General features: G+C 31.8%; 1 protein-coding gene across 3 annotated transcripts in view; it reads left to right on the forward strand.

Moving 5' to 3' along the window:
* Positions 1-18,711, forward strand: part of LOC148236463 (uncharacterized) — a 415,732-nt gene that overhangs the window by 388,077 nt on the left and 8,944 nt on the right. The window lies entirely within an intron of this gene.

Below are 18,711 nucleotides of genomic sequence, written 5' to 3' on the forward strand. Positions count from 1 at the left end.
TGCGCCCTCCTATTGACCAAAATTTGATTTGAATATACTTTAACTAATACTCTTATATCAAAAGTCAATAGTAAATACTATTTTATTTTTAAAATATAGTGTAATATGTCCCCTTTCTCTCGTAGTAAACATGTAATGAAATGTATCAAATTTCTAACCTAATTCAATGACTGAATAATTGTATTTTTCATCACAATCTAAAATCTTTTTTTTAATAAATGTAAGATATATTGCAAAACCCTTATTTTATAGTTTGATTTAAATTAATCACTTATCTGACGCTTATAGATCTTGACATATTATTTCAGTATGACTGCATTTTATACCTGTTGTTTGCCTAAAATACACTTATTAAAAACATTGTACATATTATAAATTCTTAATTGTATTGTATAAAATATGATTAACACTAGGTATTAGAGTCTCCAATTACTCGAACCATCAACTACTCGAGTATCGAATATTAAAATTTTTAAATACTCGAGTACTCGAGTACTTTCGAGTATTTACCAAATGTACCAAAATAGCTATTATTCAAATTCGTGCACATATAAATAAATAAATAAAATACTTAGTATGTTAATTTTTACAATTATTTTAACTTCACGAACATACTTTTTAAAAACAATAATGCAAAAAGTGTCTCGAATTTAATATTACTGCTAACCCTTGGTTTTATTAGTCCCGTTATGGAAAAAACCCTTTCTGTTGCTGTTGATGTTGGTCTTATTGTCATTAACGCGTTGGATAAGGCTTCTAATTTATATCTGTTCGCTTTTTATAGATATAAAATTTTTTGAACTCTCTTTTTGTGTTCTCTTCTTTCATTCCCTTCTCTGATTTTCTCTTATTTCCTTCGACTATTGACAAAATAGCATTTTGTAATTCTTCTTGAATAGATTTTTTTTCTTAACAAAATACAATATTCTACTCCTTCTGATTAATGCGAAGAATTTAAATCTATATCCTTCGAAGATGTATTTGGGTGAATCCCTTTCACTCTAGGGCTAAACGGTTCGCAAAAAACTGACTTTACTTTAAATGCCTTTAAAACACACAATTGTTTTGATTTATATTTTAAGCTGAGGGATCAGTATAAACAATTTACAACACTTTACGCTACAACTGCATAGTCATAAAACCTAAAAAAAATTTTTGTTGATATTTCATATTGTTCATTTCCATAAATTAGATAAGTCGGGACTGTCGAACAGAAAACACAAAAGAAATTTCTCCGTCGTACCCACTAACATAGCCGACGACCGGAACTATGCAACTATGGAACTATGAAAAAATTATACCTGATAGTAACCGCTCTAACTCGGGACTTCGGGCATAAACGCCAAATAAAAGCAATACGTTAACCTTTACCGGACCGAGTTACAGTTAATTTTGCTTCTAAAATATTTCAAAATTTTTTAATTTCGAGTATCAATCGAGTAATTTTCAAAATACTCGATTATCAAGTACTTGAAAAATAGACAAGTATACTCGAGTATCGAGTACTCGATTACTCGAATTGGAGACTCTACTAGGTATCATTAAAATTTCCACTGAATGCGATTTTAAATTATATTACCTTTAAGAATGATGCTATTATCAAACTTTTCTTCAAAGAGCCCCTGTGTCTTAAAATTAAATTTATTAAAACATCCTCTCGCACGTGTCACTTTCACATTTTCTTCAATTACCGATCTAATAAAGAGCTACCGGAGCCGAAAAACAAATTTACCTTTCCACCTTCAAAACTTCATCTCGGCATCATAATCAAGCGAAGAAGATACGGCAGAAGTGAGTGACTCTGGAAGAAGATTGTCAATCTCGCGCTAATTGCCACGCACGTGGCATAAACGTACCGATTTAATTTTATTATAATTTTCTTTGACTAATTCCCGCGCCGCCCTCTCATTCTCCGACAGACACTTCTTCCGCTCGACTTAATGACAATGAACGTCTGTCAAGTGTGTGCTCTTCTTCTTCTACTTCCCGGCGTATAATAGAGTGTCGCCGGAGCAAATTTAATAATTTCGCGTCACGCGCCGCCCCTGTAAATTTTCACAAATTTGCTCTCGACGCGTCCAACCCTTTGCGCGATAATAGTTGTAACTTTAAAAAAATGCAAGCGCACAAAGGGTTGACTGCGCGTAAATTTCGGTGGCACCCCTTTTCTACTGCAGATTTTTATTTTCCTACTACAGATTCACTTAATTAATTTACGGGTAATGGAGTTTAAAGTAATAATTGTCTTGATTAGTTTAAAAGTTTTCGGGAAAGTGAATTGTATTATAAATGTTTTTTTAAATTGAGTTATGAGTGAAGTTATTGCTAGGATAATTCAAGCTAAAAATATGGTTTATAAAAAGGGTGGATCATTTAAACAACATCTATAATAAAATGATTTTATATGTGATAATAATTTGTAAGTATCCTAAAATTATGTTTGACTTATAAAACAAATATTTAAAAAATTTTAAGATCAAACATATGTATTTAATATCTTCAAAACATTCGCTATAATGCTAAAAATAGTAAAAATACATCATTAACATTTTCCATTTTAATGTCATCTAAATAAGACACGTATAGTTAAGATAGTTTCATATACATGAAAATGTTTCCATTTATGCAAATATGTAGAAAAAAAATATATATATAAAATCAGAACAATTAAACATGTTTTTAAGAAATCATATTTGTTCAACATAATTTTAAATGCAGATATACCCCAAAAAATTGTATCTATTTAATTCAACGAATAAAAGTAACTTATTTAGTATTAATCATATGACCCAGTATTACTATTTTCGTTTAGTCATATGACAGACTTAGTCTTTCATTGCTTACTTGTAAATGTTATTTACCCTGTTGTAATGTATTTGGCTTACGTTTTTCTAGTTACGATGATAATTATAGCCCTGATTTTGCCAATTTTAACGTTATTATTATATTTTTTTATCATATTTCAATATATAAAAATATATAATAAATATTAATTATGGTAATTTAAAATTACCACTTTTTTTTTAAGTAGCTTTCATTCTCAGAAATATACATAAGCTCAAAGGTAAACAACATGTTCATAACTAAAATATGATTTAAAAATCATTCAAGGCCGAAGGGTGTGTGCCTTTGCATTCAAATAGACACTAGAAAAACTGGTAACAGTATACTTTATAAACATATATAAATTTCCATATATATAGAAAAATGTAGATTCTGCTGAAGACGAGGGAGCTAATATAATTTCGCTGGCGTGTCGAGTTGTATAATTATCGACCATGATTTCTGTGGAACAGCTACGATTCGTCGTGATATGTTCCTATAATAGCTCGCTGGACGATCCACTGATCTCTCTCGTGTCGATGCCTCAGGCGTCTCAACGCGTCTCTGCCTTCTGTGAGCAAGCGTCACATATTTTATAATGCTGGTTTGAGTCAGCTCTAGCGAATCACAGATGCAGATGTTTGCGAGCCAATTGCATCACTTCTTGGATACATTCACGAAATGTGTTCAAGTCTTAAAAGAGAAACGGTTTATATGACCAATCAGCAACTAAAAAGTAGAAGAACATTACTAACATCTTCAGACCTGAATTTTTATTTTTCGTAGAAAAATATATTTATCAAATTATTTTATTAAGTACAATAAAATATGAATATATACATTTTTGGTATAGAAATTTTATTTTCGTGCATTAAATGGGCATGATTTTTTTTTATATTGTGATGTAAAAAAGGTCCGGGTGAAAATAAATCGAAAATGACTTTAAAAACAAACAATTATTATACATTGCAATGTGCACTGAGTCGGATGAGGTTAATATATGCAGTCCTTTCCAAACAAAGAGTAGTTTGTGCAGTACTTATGAATGATTAACGTCTCGAGATGGATGTTGCAATATTTATAATTATTATCGCAATTGTTTGATCACGATATTTATCTTCCATTGTTGATAATGTACGGTGTGGTCTCGTTATTTTGAAATGCTCGTTAGAATAGCCTCTAAATTATAACAAATTTTGCAAGTGGTTGATACCCCCAACCAAACACGATTTTGAACGATAACTATTTAATAACCAGTCGTTTTGTTAAAATATAAGCAAATTAATGTTATTGCATATTTATGTCCAACTTTTATTGTTAAATTAAAAACATTACGTCACACAATGAATCTTTTGTACGCCCGTCTCATTTACACGAGTCCTACAACGATCGTTCCAACCCTTCGACTACGCCTTGTCGTGCATCACTCTTACACTCGTAACATTTTTCAGGGGCGGCGCGCGGGTTTTAACCCTTTGCGCCCGGCGTAATCTTGTAAATAAAAGCTCGCCCCGGCTCGTTGGGCGGCGACGTGACTTATCATTCATTTTCGCCGCGATGAGGCAACACCGAGGAATTTACGCAGAGAGAATTTCGCGTTTGTAAATTTCTCAGCGCCCCTGGGACCGACCTTTGTAGGTGTGCATACCTACGTAGGTGCGCAGGGGCGGCTCGTCTCACCTGTGCTCTTGTCATCTCCGCGATGCCACGTCTGGGGGATGGTGCTGCTTTTCAATAACTCTTTGTGCTGTCCCGAAAATGATTTATTATTCATATTTGATATACGTCTGCGCTTAACTGTCAAAACACCGTTTGAGCGCACCGACACCGTTTAAGTATGAAAAAATCAAAGAAAAATGACGTTTTCAATATCTTATTCAATCATGAATTGCAATTTTCAGAATGAACAAGAACATAAATAACAATAGTAAGGTATATATAATAATTTTAAATACTTTTGAGCATCCTAGCTAAAATTTTTCCTCCTGTTTTTAGTAAGAAATATAATATTTTTGTAAAACAGATAATAGTCAAAGTTGTCAAATATTCCGTCTTCCTGTGTTAGTCCTTCCAAATCCTTAATCTTGTTTCCATAATAATTTAGGAACAGATGATATAAAGCAACGTGTATGATGCATTTTCAATACATAAAATGGTGTCATGTATTTTATTTAAAAGTATATTTGTGAATTTATCTATTATAATATTTAGTAAAAAAAATATCAAAAAATATTTTTTCATATACAGGCGGCCCTCGAATTTCGCACATAATTGGTTCCTGAAAATGTGTGCGAATGTTGAATGTACGAAAGTCGAGGGAAGTAAAAAAAATTGAAATTGTGTGTATTTTAAAATATTCATTTATCAAGTAAATATAAGATGTTTAAGAGGCGATTAAGAGACACGTTTAAGTGGGGTTTGCGGGTGTTTCCTTTGAAAAGTTATCAAGAATTAACTGTTTTCCACTATTCTTTTTCTTTTCTTCATATAGTATTTTATAACATGCTATGTTTTTATTGATCGCCCCACGCACTTGAGATATGCATTCTCCATTGGGATCACAATCTTCCATAATATTTAAAAATTTGTCAAGGTGCGTGAAGGCTTCATTCATATTTTTCATTGTTAAAGAGTTTTCCAAAATAAACCTGTCTCATCTACATTAAATATTTGGCTAGAGGAATATTCTACATCTTTAATAATTTTGGATAATTAGGAAATAAATTCTTTTGCAGCATCTTTATCCGCATCAGCCGATTCTCCAGTAAATTTAATATTATGAAAAGAATACCTCATTTTAAAATTGTAAAACCAACCGTTACTTGCTTGAAAAACCGTGTTAAAATTTTTTTCGCTTTGTGCAAACTAAAAGCTTTTGCTTGAATAATTGAAATACTCAGAGGGACATCTTTTTGATGTTAGTCATCAATCTACGATGACAAAGATTTTCTATTTCATCCATGTTTTTTTTTGCTGTGTTTTTTTGGAAACATATCATTAAAGATTGTGGAAATATATCTTCATTTTCCACAATTTTGAACGTATTCTTTAATTATATTTTTATTTTGCAAAATTGAACATATCGTAGACCTGTTGGTATCATACGAACGTCCGATTGAAGCAAAAGATTCACCGCTATCAGAACTTTTTTTTTTTAAATTAAATTTAAAAAAATTGTTTTTTTTTTAAATGTGCGAAATAGCGTATTGTTCGAAAGTCGAACATTCGAAAGTCGAGGGCCGCCTGTACATTATTACTTTTACGCATATAGTATCAAGTTATTTATATTTATTTACTAGTGATATATATAATTTATATATGAATCTAATATATATATAATACATATGTATCGGTGCCGTGCGGTCCATATATGCGGTAGATGCAACGCATGCTTAGGGATTGTAAAACTATTCTAAATTTATTTTTTTAATTTACGTAATTATGAAACGCAATCGCTCAGAAAATCGGCTATTAACAACCACAGTGACGGAGCGGCTAAAGCCGACTGCTTCGCGGGCGGGCGGGCTGGCTGGTCAGCTGTTTCGCGCAGTCGATACGTGTGCGCCATGAATTGCTTATCGGGAGTTGAATTGCTCGCGCATGCGCACTATAACTTTTAATGCTATTTATTTTTAATTGCAGTATGTTTCGTGTAAACCACATACATATTAATAAATACAAATATTGAACAATATTTTCGAGCTACAAGTAATTATATACATAATTATTTGGAAGTTAACGATATTTATCAATGATCAGGTTTGAATAAACCATTTTTTAAATATATTTTCTTGAATTGATCCAGATCCTTAATTTTTAATATATTAAGTAATAGAATTCATGCGATTGTTTTCGAAAAAGATTGAATAAAAAATGTATCGTATACTTTTAAAATTGTGCTTTACTCACTGAAGAATAATTTAACCTTTTGATAACAGTTAAAAATATCGCGTTTATTATTTTCTTTCCGAAAATAATGCATAACACAATTTTTCAACGCTTATTGAATCATCAGCAGGTGATGTTTTTACGAAGCTAATCAACTTATTTTTCTACTTTAATGATGTTTTGTAATTAGAAAATTCAATAATTGCAATCAAAATTTTTTTTTTTAATTTAATAATAAGTTTTTAAAATTATAATCTCGTACTTTGATAACACAACAATTGGCCGGTAAATTATCAAACTACTGAAATTTCTTTATTGTATTTATATGTATGTATATACATATGTAAGTGTGTACAATATAATAATAAATAGTATATCGTGGTCGCGAACGCGTCCCTTATTCTGACGTCGTGGCCGAATGCTCTAACTTCCCAACAAACATGCCAAACTCAAAGATGTTTTTGGCGATACCTATGAGGAGCTGATAGTGCTCATCTATTTTTGTATGTAAACTATTATTGTTTGTATATACGTATATTGTATATGATTAATTGTATATTTTTTCTCAATATATTTTTGGCGACACGTTTCAATTTTTTTTATATAATAATAAGACTAATCTTTGCTATCAAATTAAACGGAAAAAATATGGACTCGAAGTCGGTGCTTAAAATGAGCTTTTCTTTAACGTTATGAACAAAACTCGATAATATCTGAGCCTGACTGCGTTTAACGGTGCCATTATGAATTCCCCTTGCGACAATTTTAAAACACGCTACCCAAATTTTCCAAACTGGGTCACAATTAAGTGCACTCATTAGGTAGATACACTCTATAAGCAGTCTTTAATGCTTCTTACTCGACTTTGAGCAACCGGAAATTAAACACCAACTCCCCGGGAGCGAGTAAAGTAGCAGGGTGTTAATCAGTAAATAGGCATATTTTGCAAAAGTAAACATGCATAGATTTTAAATATTCACGTATCTTGATATTATTATTATTATTATAATCCGAAGGGTTTTGGTTTCGGTCAAGAGTAGAATTAGCGTTACGGTAGGAACGAATTTCAGGGTTCGTCGCGCTTATTTATACAACGAATTATGAACGAGGGTTATTAATCCGGGGGTTAATTTACTAAATTGAAACAACAGGTAATATAGCTAGCGCGTTCCTGAACACGGGCTTATGATTATACTTGTACTATAGTATAGCAATATAGATGCTTAAACATTTATTAAATTTAAAAAAAATGTTTGAGTAACGGTACATTTTACCCTCCGTTCGCGTATTTTTTCTTTTCTCTCTAGGAGCGCTTACACAAACTTAAGAAGAAATTTAACAAACGAAGAATCGAAGGATAATATCGGGAGGGATCGAAAGAAACTTATCAGTCAAGCGTCGTTAAAAACAATCCCCGCTTTCCTTTACGGAGACTATCAGAAGTTTTCGAATTACATTAGGCTGAAAATGGATTTTCGAAGGAGAAGCGAGGGTTGTTTTTCGATTCACGACCGGCGAGCTTCATAATCGATGGCGATTATTAAAACAAATTAATTAAAATGTAAATTTAAGCTTATTAATTTGTTAAAAATACACCCAACGCGCTCTTGGGGTGTGGATTTACATAAATAACTTATTTTGTTGTTTAACACTGAAAGGAGTCGCCATATTTATGCGTTGAGATAAGAGACCGAGCTGCACTGCTTCATTGGTTAGATTATAGAAAACTGGTGAAAATTTGAATTAAAATCCAACGAGATTATAAAGAGCTGTTTTCAAAAGTAAAATTAATTATATAACTGAAGCTTTGCATAAATTAAACATACACATATATATTATAACCATTGAGTAATATAAAACTAGACTACGAACTTTATTTCTATTTTTTTATCCATAATATATGAGGGGGGTATGAGTTTAGATAAGCACGCAATAATAATAAAAAATAGATAAAGAATAACATTTTTTAACAATTGTCAAAAATGAAATCGCCTCTGCGTTCTCATTAGATTCATACTTCATGCCACCACACTTCACTTTTTCCCCCTTTTTTACATTCTTCATAAAGTATGATGCTCTTGAAACTTCAGCTGTCTTATTTTTTGTTTTGGCTTTAGAGTCTTAATAAGAAAAACTTTACCTACTTTTGTCAAATCAAGGAAAATAATTCGAAATTGCTAATAATAATCATGCCTTGAAAATTGAGTCAATTAATGAGTCAAAATAATATACATTAATAATTTTGTGAATATCCTAAATTTATTGTTAACCAAAACGTTGTCTACGTTAAAATTTCTTAATCTACGACTTCGAGTAAGCGATCACACTGTCGCGAATTTCATATGCCGTCCGGACGGCGGCTTCTGTCACGTACAGCCGGCATATTTGCGCGCGATCGAAAAAAGTGCCAAATAATCGCAATTTTCAAATTGTCATATTATTGAAATTACGCTACTGATAATTATAAAAGTTTGTGTGGGCACTCATCAATACAATATCAGTGAAAACTTTTCGGTCGTAAATATTCAATTTACGCAAAATCTTTGTCGGCTTTTGCAAAATGCCATAAGGCATAAAAATGATACTTCAGAATACGAACACCACATCTGTGACTATCCTAGAATATGTCGCCATCGATTCTAAATAAGAATTCGTTATGGTGTGACATTTATATAAACTAATCTAGGAAAATATATAAGGATATTCGAAACGATTTTTTTTAACAAAATCAAGTACCACTAATTGTTTTTTAATTATTTAATTTAATATGAAAAAATATATAATAACGATATCTGTTAGAAGAATATACTATCAAAAATATAATTAATCCCTTTTGGTGTCCTAAAATATTCAAAGATGTCAGTAAGAGTCTGTTGAAGTCCCCAATAAGCATGTGGTATTATAACTTTACCACGTGACCACGATGCAGTGCTCGACATGCGTGTTAACCATAGGACGCCTACGCGTATACTGAACGCGTATACTCCAAACTAACCCACTACATTCTTCGTCCTTGGCCAACCTAGGCCAACTTCCAGAGAGCGTAGTGCAGGCATTAAACAATTTTATTAGATTGTGGGCGATTTTTTTAGTAATATATAACATGCTATATTTTTTGGTAGAAGTCGTTTTTATCACTACCACCGTCGCAAGTCGTGTTAGCACTCGAGTGACTATTTTCGCCGCGTGAAATATTAAAATATGAAAAAGAACAGAATACTGCAGTCTGTAATGTCTCAGGCTAGTAACTCTGAAGTTGCAGGTTTGAACCCCGGTAGCAGCACTCGAATTTGTATGTATTAAAACTGCGCTATTATTAAAAATAAATCGGCCCCAGCTGCAGTGACATCTATTAATTATAAATTATATTATACATAATAATTTATAATCAATAACATATATATCACCGATTCCCAGACTTTCAGTCTGGTGGTTAATACTTACGTGTAGATATTCATTATGTCAGATTGACTTACCCAGTTGCTACAGATTTACTCCGTTGTAACGCATTGGGCTAAAACCTGTCAGGTTACAACATAAAATTAATAAATAAATGATAACATTTGAATTTTAATAAATTAAAAAACAATAAATTTAACATTTTTTTACTTGTATTGGTACATATGTTAAAATTACAACGATTATCAATCTGAAGATCGCATAAGATTAGAATTAATATTATAAAATATGTTTTACTTAACTTTGTTTCATTTCTAGTTTAAAAAATATTTACAAAGAAACTAAATATTTTAGCAATTTCCAGCATATTTTGATACTTGTTAAGAGTGTCGGCGCCACGCTTAGAAACCAATTGAACTCTCCGCTGCTACGAATGTGGCCAATAAACTCAATATAAATAAAATAAAAAGAGCTGATATTGGTACTTGTTCATTATCACGGCGCCACGATTAAATTTAACAGCTGCAAAACGTTCATTTGCTTAATTTAAGTATCCATTTTATTCCTTTAAAATCCACAAAACGCTGAATTTTTCATGGAAACAAAATAAATGCATTTTGTCAACTAATTCTCAAAGCCAGTATTTATAATTTATTTAATATTAATATTGAGTTACAAAATGCAAATATTTTTTTTAAATTAGAAATGAAACAATGTAGCATAAAATAAATTTTATGATTTTAATTTTGCTTATACAAACCAATGTTAAAATAATTTTAATATATAATTATATATACCAATACAGTCAAAATATTTTCGTTTTATAATTCCTTTTAATTCAAAAGTTATCATATTTTTTTTATATAACTCTGTGTTGCGCAAAGTTCACATGAAACAGCTGTTTTCACATATTAGCGCCGAATAAGTGACCCGTCGACTTTTGCGCATGCGCCACTATTATACGTGTGCAAGCGCGGCGGTGGAAGTGATAAAACCGACTTGTACCTTTTTTAAACTACAGTATTTTTCAATATTTTTTTATGTATTCCAAGTGTCCTATTTTCAAGGCTAATATTGCTAATAATAAATTTCACGAAGGAATGTCTCACAACGCCCTATTTAAATCCCAAATTTAGAGGTCCTGATTTCCGCAGATTTCGTTTATAAAAAAACATTTCATATGGTTATACACATTATTATACGATGATGCAAGCTCGCGTGCCAACTTTAACCCTACCGTATTGTACGAGCTTTTTCCCCATGAGACAGTTTCTTAGTCATCGATAAATGATGTTATTTACGAAGAATAATTCAAATGATCTAATTTATTATAACACGCAAAAAATGAGTATATCGAAACGTCTTTAGAGTTTCGATCTAAAGATTCAGTTATTCGTGGTGTCAATATTATTATTACTGGCACTTCAACACTACACCTTGCAGACTGACTTAATTTTACTATTTCTATCTTCCACCTCTCCACTATACAACGACATTCATTTAATAGTGTTTGCTATGTAAAATGATATTTCATACAATATATAAATGCACAAAGACTTTTTTTACAACCTGCAAAGTATGTCGGTGGATATTATGATTTTTTAGAACCCCTATGCGCTTCTCACCGCGATCTTAATACATTTTACACTCAATATCATTGCGTCTATAAAGTGTGCACGTACCACCGCCACCATATCGTTTCTTCAGAGAAAAAACCGGAACCAGACCCACCCCAGTTGGGCGGGGGGTGGCTCGTGTTGCTGACTCGCATCTTTTTCTATTCTTTCAGCGATATAATATTTTCAGAAGTGGCACTTGGCTAGGGAAAGCCTACATCGCCGTATACATTACTTGCACAACTCGAGAACGCCCCCACCCTACGAGACATTATGTACAGCCTCCTTTCGCTCTCCACTTACGTATTATTTGCTACCTCGGGAAGCGCTAAATTTAACGACGCAATTTTTGCGTGCGCTATTTTTTCACTCGCTTCAAACGTAAACATACTTTAATATTTAATATAATTATTAAATGAACAGTATCATCAGATCATAGTGAACTTTTTAAGGTGATATCGTCATGATAGGCAACTTACTTTTTAACAGTAAGCATAAGAAATAACAACCTTTTTCTTTCTTTTATTAAATTTAAGGTGTTAAAAAATCATCTGCAACTAATATGTTTTTCAAATTTAAAATGCAACTGGTCAGAGATTATTTGTACGTGTTGCACATTTTTTTGAGATATGTAATAAATTAAGAAAACGATATTTTGTTTATGTAAAAAAACATGATATGATATGCACGCACAGACTAGAGAAGATCTGTTCTGTTTATGCATGTGATGATTTTGCTCTTGTGTTTTTGCGGCGTTTTTTGTAATATAAGCTGCTCAATCTTCTTGTGTACAAAAAGGGTCGTTAAAGGTCGTTAGTTTTTATATATTATACATACATATATTATCACATTATTTTCTTCTCAATTCCACTCTTGTGTCTGTGACTAACTCGCATTTAACAAAAAACGAGTAGTATACATTTTTATACAAAATCATTCATATTCATAAAAAATATGATTAAAATTTTTTATTGTTTTTTTATGCATTTTTTAATTAGTTTAATGCAAAAAAGTTATTCATTGCAAAATGTTTTTCAAAAAATGTGATTTTTTTGCCTTAATTTTTTTGTAAGAATTGTGGTTTTATGGTTTTTTTCCTTAACGGAGCATGTAGAGCAGCGGTTTCCAACCTGGGAGGCGCGCCTCCCAGGGGAGGCGCGGACTATTGCCAGGGGAGGCGCCAACATTTTTTAATGAATTATTTTTTATACCATAATATCCACAAATGAATAAAACTTGATATATTAATGTAACAGTGAAAATTCAGTGCATGAATGTTCATTTTTTTACATTTAAATATATTTAATTCCTATTAAAAAAATTATCTGGAGCGGAGAAATTTAAAAATGGCGCGTTTGCAAACGCTCTGTTTCGGTAATACACAAAACGACCGCTAGTTGCATAAAACAATAACCTCACATTTAAATGTCACTCGTGTCAACTGAAGCGTGTCGGCAGGGCGTGATATTGTTTTTTTTTAATTGTTTCTGACGTGATTTCTTCTTGAAAATAATCGTTAGTATATTTTAAACTTCATTTTTTAAAATATTTTTTAGACGAATGGATAAATTTTTGAGTGGTTACAAGAGAAAAGTCAACAATAATGAAGATACTGCTGATACTAGTGGGAATAAAATCAAAAAAGTACAAGGAAGTAAAGCTCCCAAGAAAAGACAATACAGTTCATCCTATTTATCATTAGGATTCACTAGTGTCATTATAGATGGCTTGGAAAAACCAATGTGTTTGTTGTGTTCGAAAGTTTTGGCTTCAGATAGTATGAGACCAGTCAAATTAAAACGGCACCATGAAACTCTACATTCTGAATACGTTGATAAGTCCATAGAATATTTTGAAAGAAAATTGGATGAGCTTAATAATCAAAAGCAAACGTTCAAAAATATTCTTTCTGTATCACCAAATGCATTATTGGCTTCGTACCATGTCTCTTACCGAATCGCAAAATGTAAGAAACCACATACAATAGGAGAAACTCTAATTTTACCAGCAGCTATTGATATCATATGCAAAACAGTTGCAACAAATTCCGCTTGCTGATAATACAGTCGGAAGAAGAATCAATGATATATCTGAAGATATTTGCGATCAATTAGTTTCTCGGCTGCGTACTTCGAATATATAGCTAAAGATGCCCATTTAATTGCATATGTTCGATATGTTGTGGAAAATAATATATTAGAAGATATATTATTTTGCAAACCCATTCCTGGAAAGACCACATCCATTGAAATTTTTAATATAATGGACAGTTTTTTTAAAGAAAACGACATAACGTGGAGTAATTGTATTGGACTGTGTACTGACGGAGCTCACTCAATGTCACAGAGCAGCTCTAGTGTCAAAAAATATGAGCGAGGAACTTAACAACATTTTTACAAAAATTATAAAAATTATAAACTACATTAAGAACAGTCCTTTGAGATCTAGGCTGTTTGCAAAGTTGTGTGTAGATATGGAAGCTAATTATACCTCACTTCTGTATTATTGTGAAGTTCGCTGGCTATCTCGTGCAAAAGCGATTCAAAGGGTATTTGAACTCAAAGAAGAAATAACAGCCTTTCTCGAAGAAAATCACCACGAAGAGGCACATTTGTGGACGAACGATAATTTCCTTGTTAAACTTGCCTATTTAGTTGAAATTTTTGGAAAATTGAGCAGTTTGAATAAATCAATGCAGGGATCACAAATGCATCCACTTGTTCAAAAAGACAAAGTAAAAGCTTTCATTAAAAAGTTGAAGTTATGGAAGTCAAATTTACAAAAGAATGAGTTGGACATGTTTTCACTGTCAAAAGATTTCTGGGCCACAGCCAATATTGAAACAAACAAGAATCTTTTTATTGAACACTTGGATAGTCTAGTGCTGCATTTTTCAAATTATTTTAAAGACCTTGATTTCTCAAAGTTTTTGTGGGTACAGAATCCATTTATCGACGATGAAAACGACAAATTTGAGCTGACAACCATTGAAAAGGAAAAACTTATAGAATTATCATGCGATAGCCTACTAAAACAAAAGTTTCAAAATGAAACCTTAATTCAATTTTGGATGAATCTTAAAGGAGAGTATGAATCTTTGTATTGCAAAGCAATGCAAGTGCTTCTACCGTTTGTAACGTCGTATTTATGCGAAACGGGCTTTTTGGCACTGGCTGCAATGAAAACTAAATATCGCAACAGGTTAGTAGTCGAAAAAGAGATACGAGTGGCACTCTCCACATTGCCCCCAAGATTTGATAAGTTTTGTGCTAATAAACAACAACATCCGTCGCATTAAATTTTTATGCGATAGATGTAGTTGGTTTATTTGTTTAAAAAAACTTATATATAAAAATAAATATACACGTATGTGTATGTTATAACTAAACCTTGTTATTGTTCTGTTAATTGTGGTTTTCAGTTTATTTTTGTAATAAAGTTTTTATTATTTAAAACGTGTCTATATTATTTAATATATTAAAAAAATAAAAGGTAAGGGAGGCGCGGAAAAATTTTTTTTTTTTGGGGAGGCGTAGTAACAAAAAGGTTGGAAACCGCTGATGTAGAGAATACCCAGACAATAAAACAAATTTTGCAAAAAGTAGATTTTGCCACTTTTTTATATAATTGTCTTTGTCAATCTATTAGTATATAATTTAAACCATTGTTTGATTACTTAATTGTATAATAAACTTTGCTCTAAATATATATCGATTCAAAAAATATTCACAAAGAAAACTATCTACATCTTGCACGTCAAATAAAGTTCGCACACTAAATATTTTACGACTAAAAACCTCGACGTCCTGAATACAATAGCATTTTTATCTTTATCGTGTCAATACCGTATTATATGGCCATCGGGGTAAAAACAAATGTCCTCAGGGAACCCTAAAGTGGGAAAAGCCGGTCAGGTGCGTGTGCAGCAGTAGTCAAGATCCACCGGACTTCACAATCACGCTTTTCATATTTCAGAGTGGGAATAATTCCTATTTTCGATGACACCATAAGTCGAATTGCATCACGTGATCTAGTGACATCCGTTGACATAGGCGTTCGACTGGAAATAAATTAAGTCGCTTTACAACTGTTGTAATAACCGGGAATAGAGGATGTTTTTGTTTTTAAAAGCGTTCCCATGAGCATGTGATAGGGTGCGTCAAGTCAGGGCGTGTGTTGTCTATATTCATAATTAATGCGTACCTTTGTTTGCACGTCCGTGTACATTTTAATTAATGGTTTTGTGTGTTAAATACAAAAAACATTTTGTTGCCATGAAATATTTTTTTAAATATATTTTAAAGTTTGGCAATAGTTTCATTTTTATTACATATGTATGTCACATCTACCAACTTATGATTAACATGGTGTCGTGGAAACAGTACAACTCTTTTATAATGACCACTAACTATCTTTGCTTGTTTTTACACTCGATGATTAATTTTACAATCTCGATTTATTTTAATTATTCATTACGATATTCTTCAGTAAGATTAGAAATTATTAGAAAATCGATCCTGTAATGAACGATCATAATTATAATTATATAACACGATAAAAGTTGTAAAACAATACGGTCCATATGTGAATCGAACCCAGGTTTTTCAGAAATTGGTCACCGACTTATCACACTGGTCTGTCGTACTGGTTATCTTATTTGCTGAAAACGATATCTCCATTTGAACTACGAAAACAGCAATAAAATTATTCTCATTGTAAGAGATTAACCTAAGTAGTAGAATATCTAAGTAAAATTATATTATTCTTTTTAGTCCAAGCGTCCCTACTTATGTGAAAAACTTTTTTTATTCGATGTTATTTTTTTCTGTCAACAACTAAAGATAGGTTGTATTATACGATACATTAAAAATGTTGATGGGTCATTTTTTTAAATCAAACTTGATTTATATTTTATTTTTTCAAGTAAATAAATATGAAAAATAATCTTTTTTATCGTTGTAACAACAAAATACTATCGCTTTTTATTACTTATTTACTAAAACGGCAACGGCACGATTTAATTGCTTTTGACGTAAATTTTTTACTTCTGAGAAGGAAGTATTTTGGTCAAAATTTGGTTTAAATATGTTTCATTCAATTCTCACTTATTGTAAGTCGTAATATTGTTAAAAATAGTATTTATTATGAACGCTAGATAAATGAGCATTTCCACTGCGACAGCGACAGCACGATTTTACTGCTTTTGGCGTGGATTCTAAACATGAAATGGACGTATTAAAAAACGACCACTGACTGCCAAACTGGTACCCTCCCCCCCCCCTCATGGCAAAGGCTGAAATTCCGTTCCTGAGCGTAATTTGTATACAGATATAATATAACATATTTAGGAGTAATTGTAGATAAAAAAAATTAAGGCACATTGTAATTACATATTAAAAAAAGTATAAAAAAAATATTATCCAGGATCATTTTAATTGAAAATTAATGTTTTAGTACATATTTATATATAAGTTTGAAAGTAATATGTATATTAATAAGTATTTAATAAGAAATAAAGATGTATATAGATTTAATACTATAAATAGAGACAATTTAAGAATAGTTAGGTATAAGAATACGAGTACGGCATACAAAAGTGTGAATATTCCTAGGACAATTCGCAAAAATAAAATTTTAGTAGATTTGCTAAATGAAATAAAGACATACCTTCGCGCATTAAGAAATAAATTAAGTCTTTCTTTTATTTTCTGTTAATTTTTATATTATTTATTACATACTATATGTATGTTTAGTAAAAAAATTGTTCAGTGTAAAAATTGTCTATATTAGTTTAATAAATTAATAAAATAAATAAATGACAGTTCCTTCTATATGTAACAGATTAAAAATAACATGGCTATTTTAAACACATATTTCAAGCACAAAGTTACTGCATTTGAGCGGGCCGCCCCGGGTGGCACTTACTTGGGGGCGGCATATTCGCGATGGCATCGTCTAGTGTGGTTCTTAACCCTGAATGCATTAAAACATATTTAAATCCAGGAATAACAAGAGCCTAATAATAACCAATTTATTATTTTAAGAAATGCTGATTTTATGACCCTGCAAAAAATGTATGGGGGGGGCGGCAATTTTAAAGATCGCCCTGGGCAGCACATACCCTAGCTACGCCACTGACGTCAGTTAACTGGATATATAAAATAATATATTTACACTGCGTATCTTCCTATACTTACTGTTATATAATTTTTCCTTACACAATAATACATTACCTACGATAATATATACTATACCCAAATCAATTTCAAAGTTTTTGTTGTGATTTTTAGGGGTAGCTTTTCAATTTGCCGACACAAAAACATAGCCCATATTAACGATATGTAACATTATCTTCAATTTGATGAGTTCGAGGGGTTGGTGGTTTTGAAAAGAAATTCGAGAAGGGCGATCCTGTGCGATCACAAAGCAAAACAGAAATTTTAATTCTGTCATATAATTAATGGGGGCGCAGGCGCAAAGTTTGGATAGGACTGCCGTGTCAACTAATACTAGAAACGCAAACATAATTAGGGATGTTTGACGCCTTATTAAAAAGATGTATAGATAGATATACATCATAATATAATGGTTAGAGGTTGAGTGTGGTGCGCGCGCTGAAAGTTTCCGTTCGTGCACACGTTCGATAAAATAATATATCCTAATACGTATAAATATACAATAATAAAGTTGCACAAAATGTGAGTTATCGCCGGAATGAAGCAAGGAGAAGTCTGGTGTTGTTTTTGGTTAACAAAACAACGGCGTTTGGTGTTGGTGAGGTTCGTGATAAAACATCGTAAAGGCGAAGAGAACGACCGCCAGCTCGTACGAAGGCTCTGCGGGAATATTTAGGCTTTTTAGTGGATCAATGTGCCTGAAAAACTAGTTATATGTACATTAGAAAACATATTTTTTATAATTATGAGACACTGAAATAAACATGACAAGATATAATACAGCTATTCACAAACGTACTATTATTACA

This window comes from Plectrocnemia conspersa, unplaced genomic scaffold (assembly GCF_051122295.1).
Source record: "Plectrocnemia conspersa isolate PC_06_02 unplaced genomic scaffold, ASM5112229v1 ptg000003l, whole genome shotgun sequence".
In the NCBI taxonomy this organism is placed as follows: domain Eukaryota; kingdom Metazoa; phylum Arthropoda; class Insecta; order Trichoptera; family Polycentropodidae; genus Plectrocnemia; species Plectrocnemia conspersa.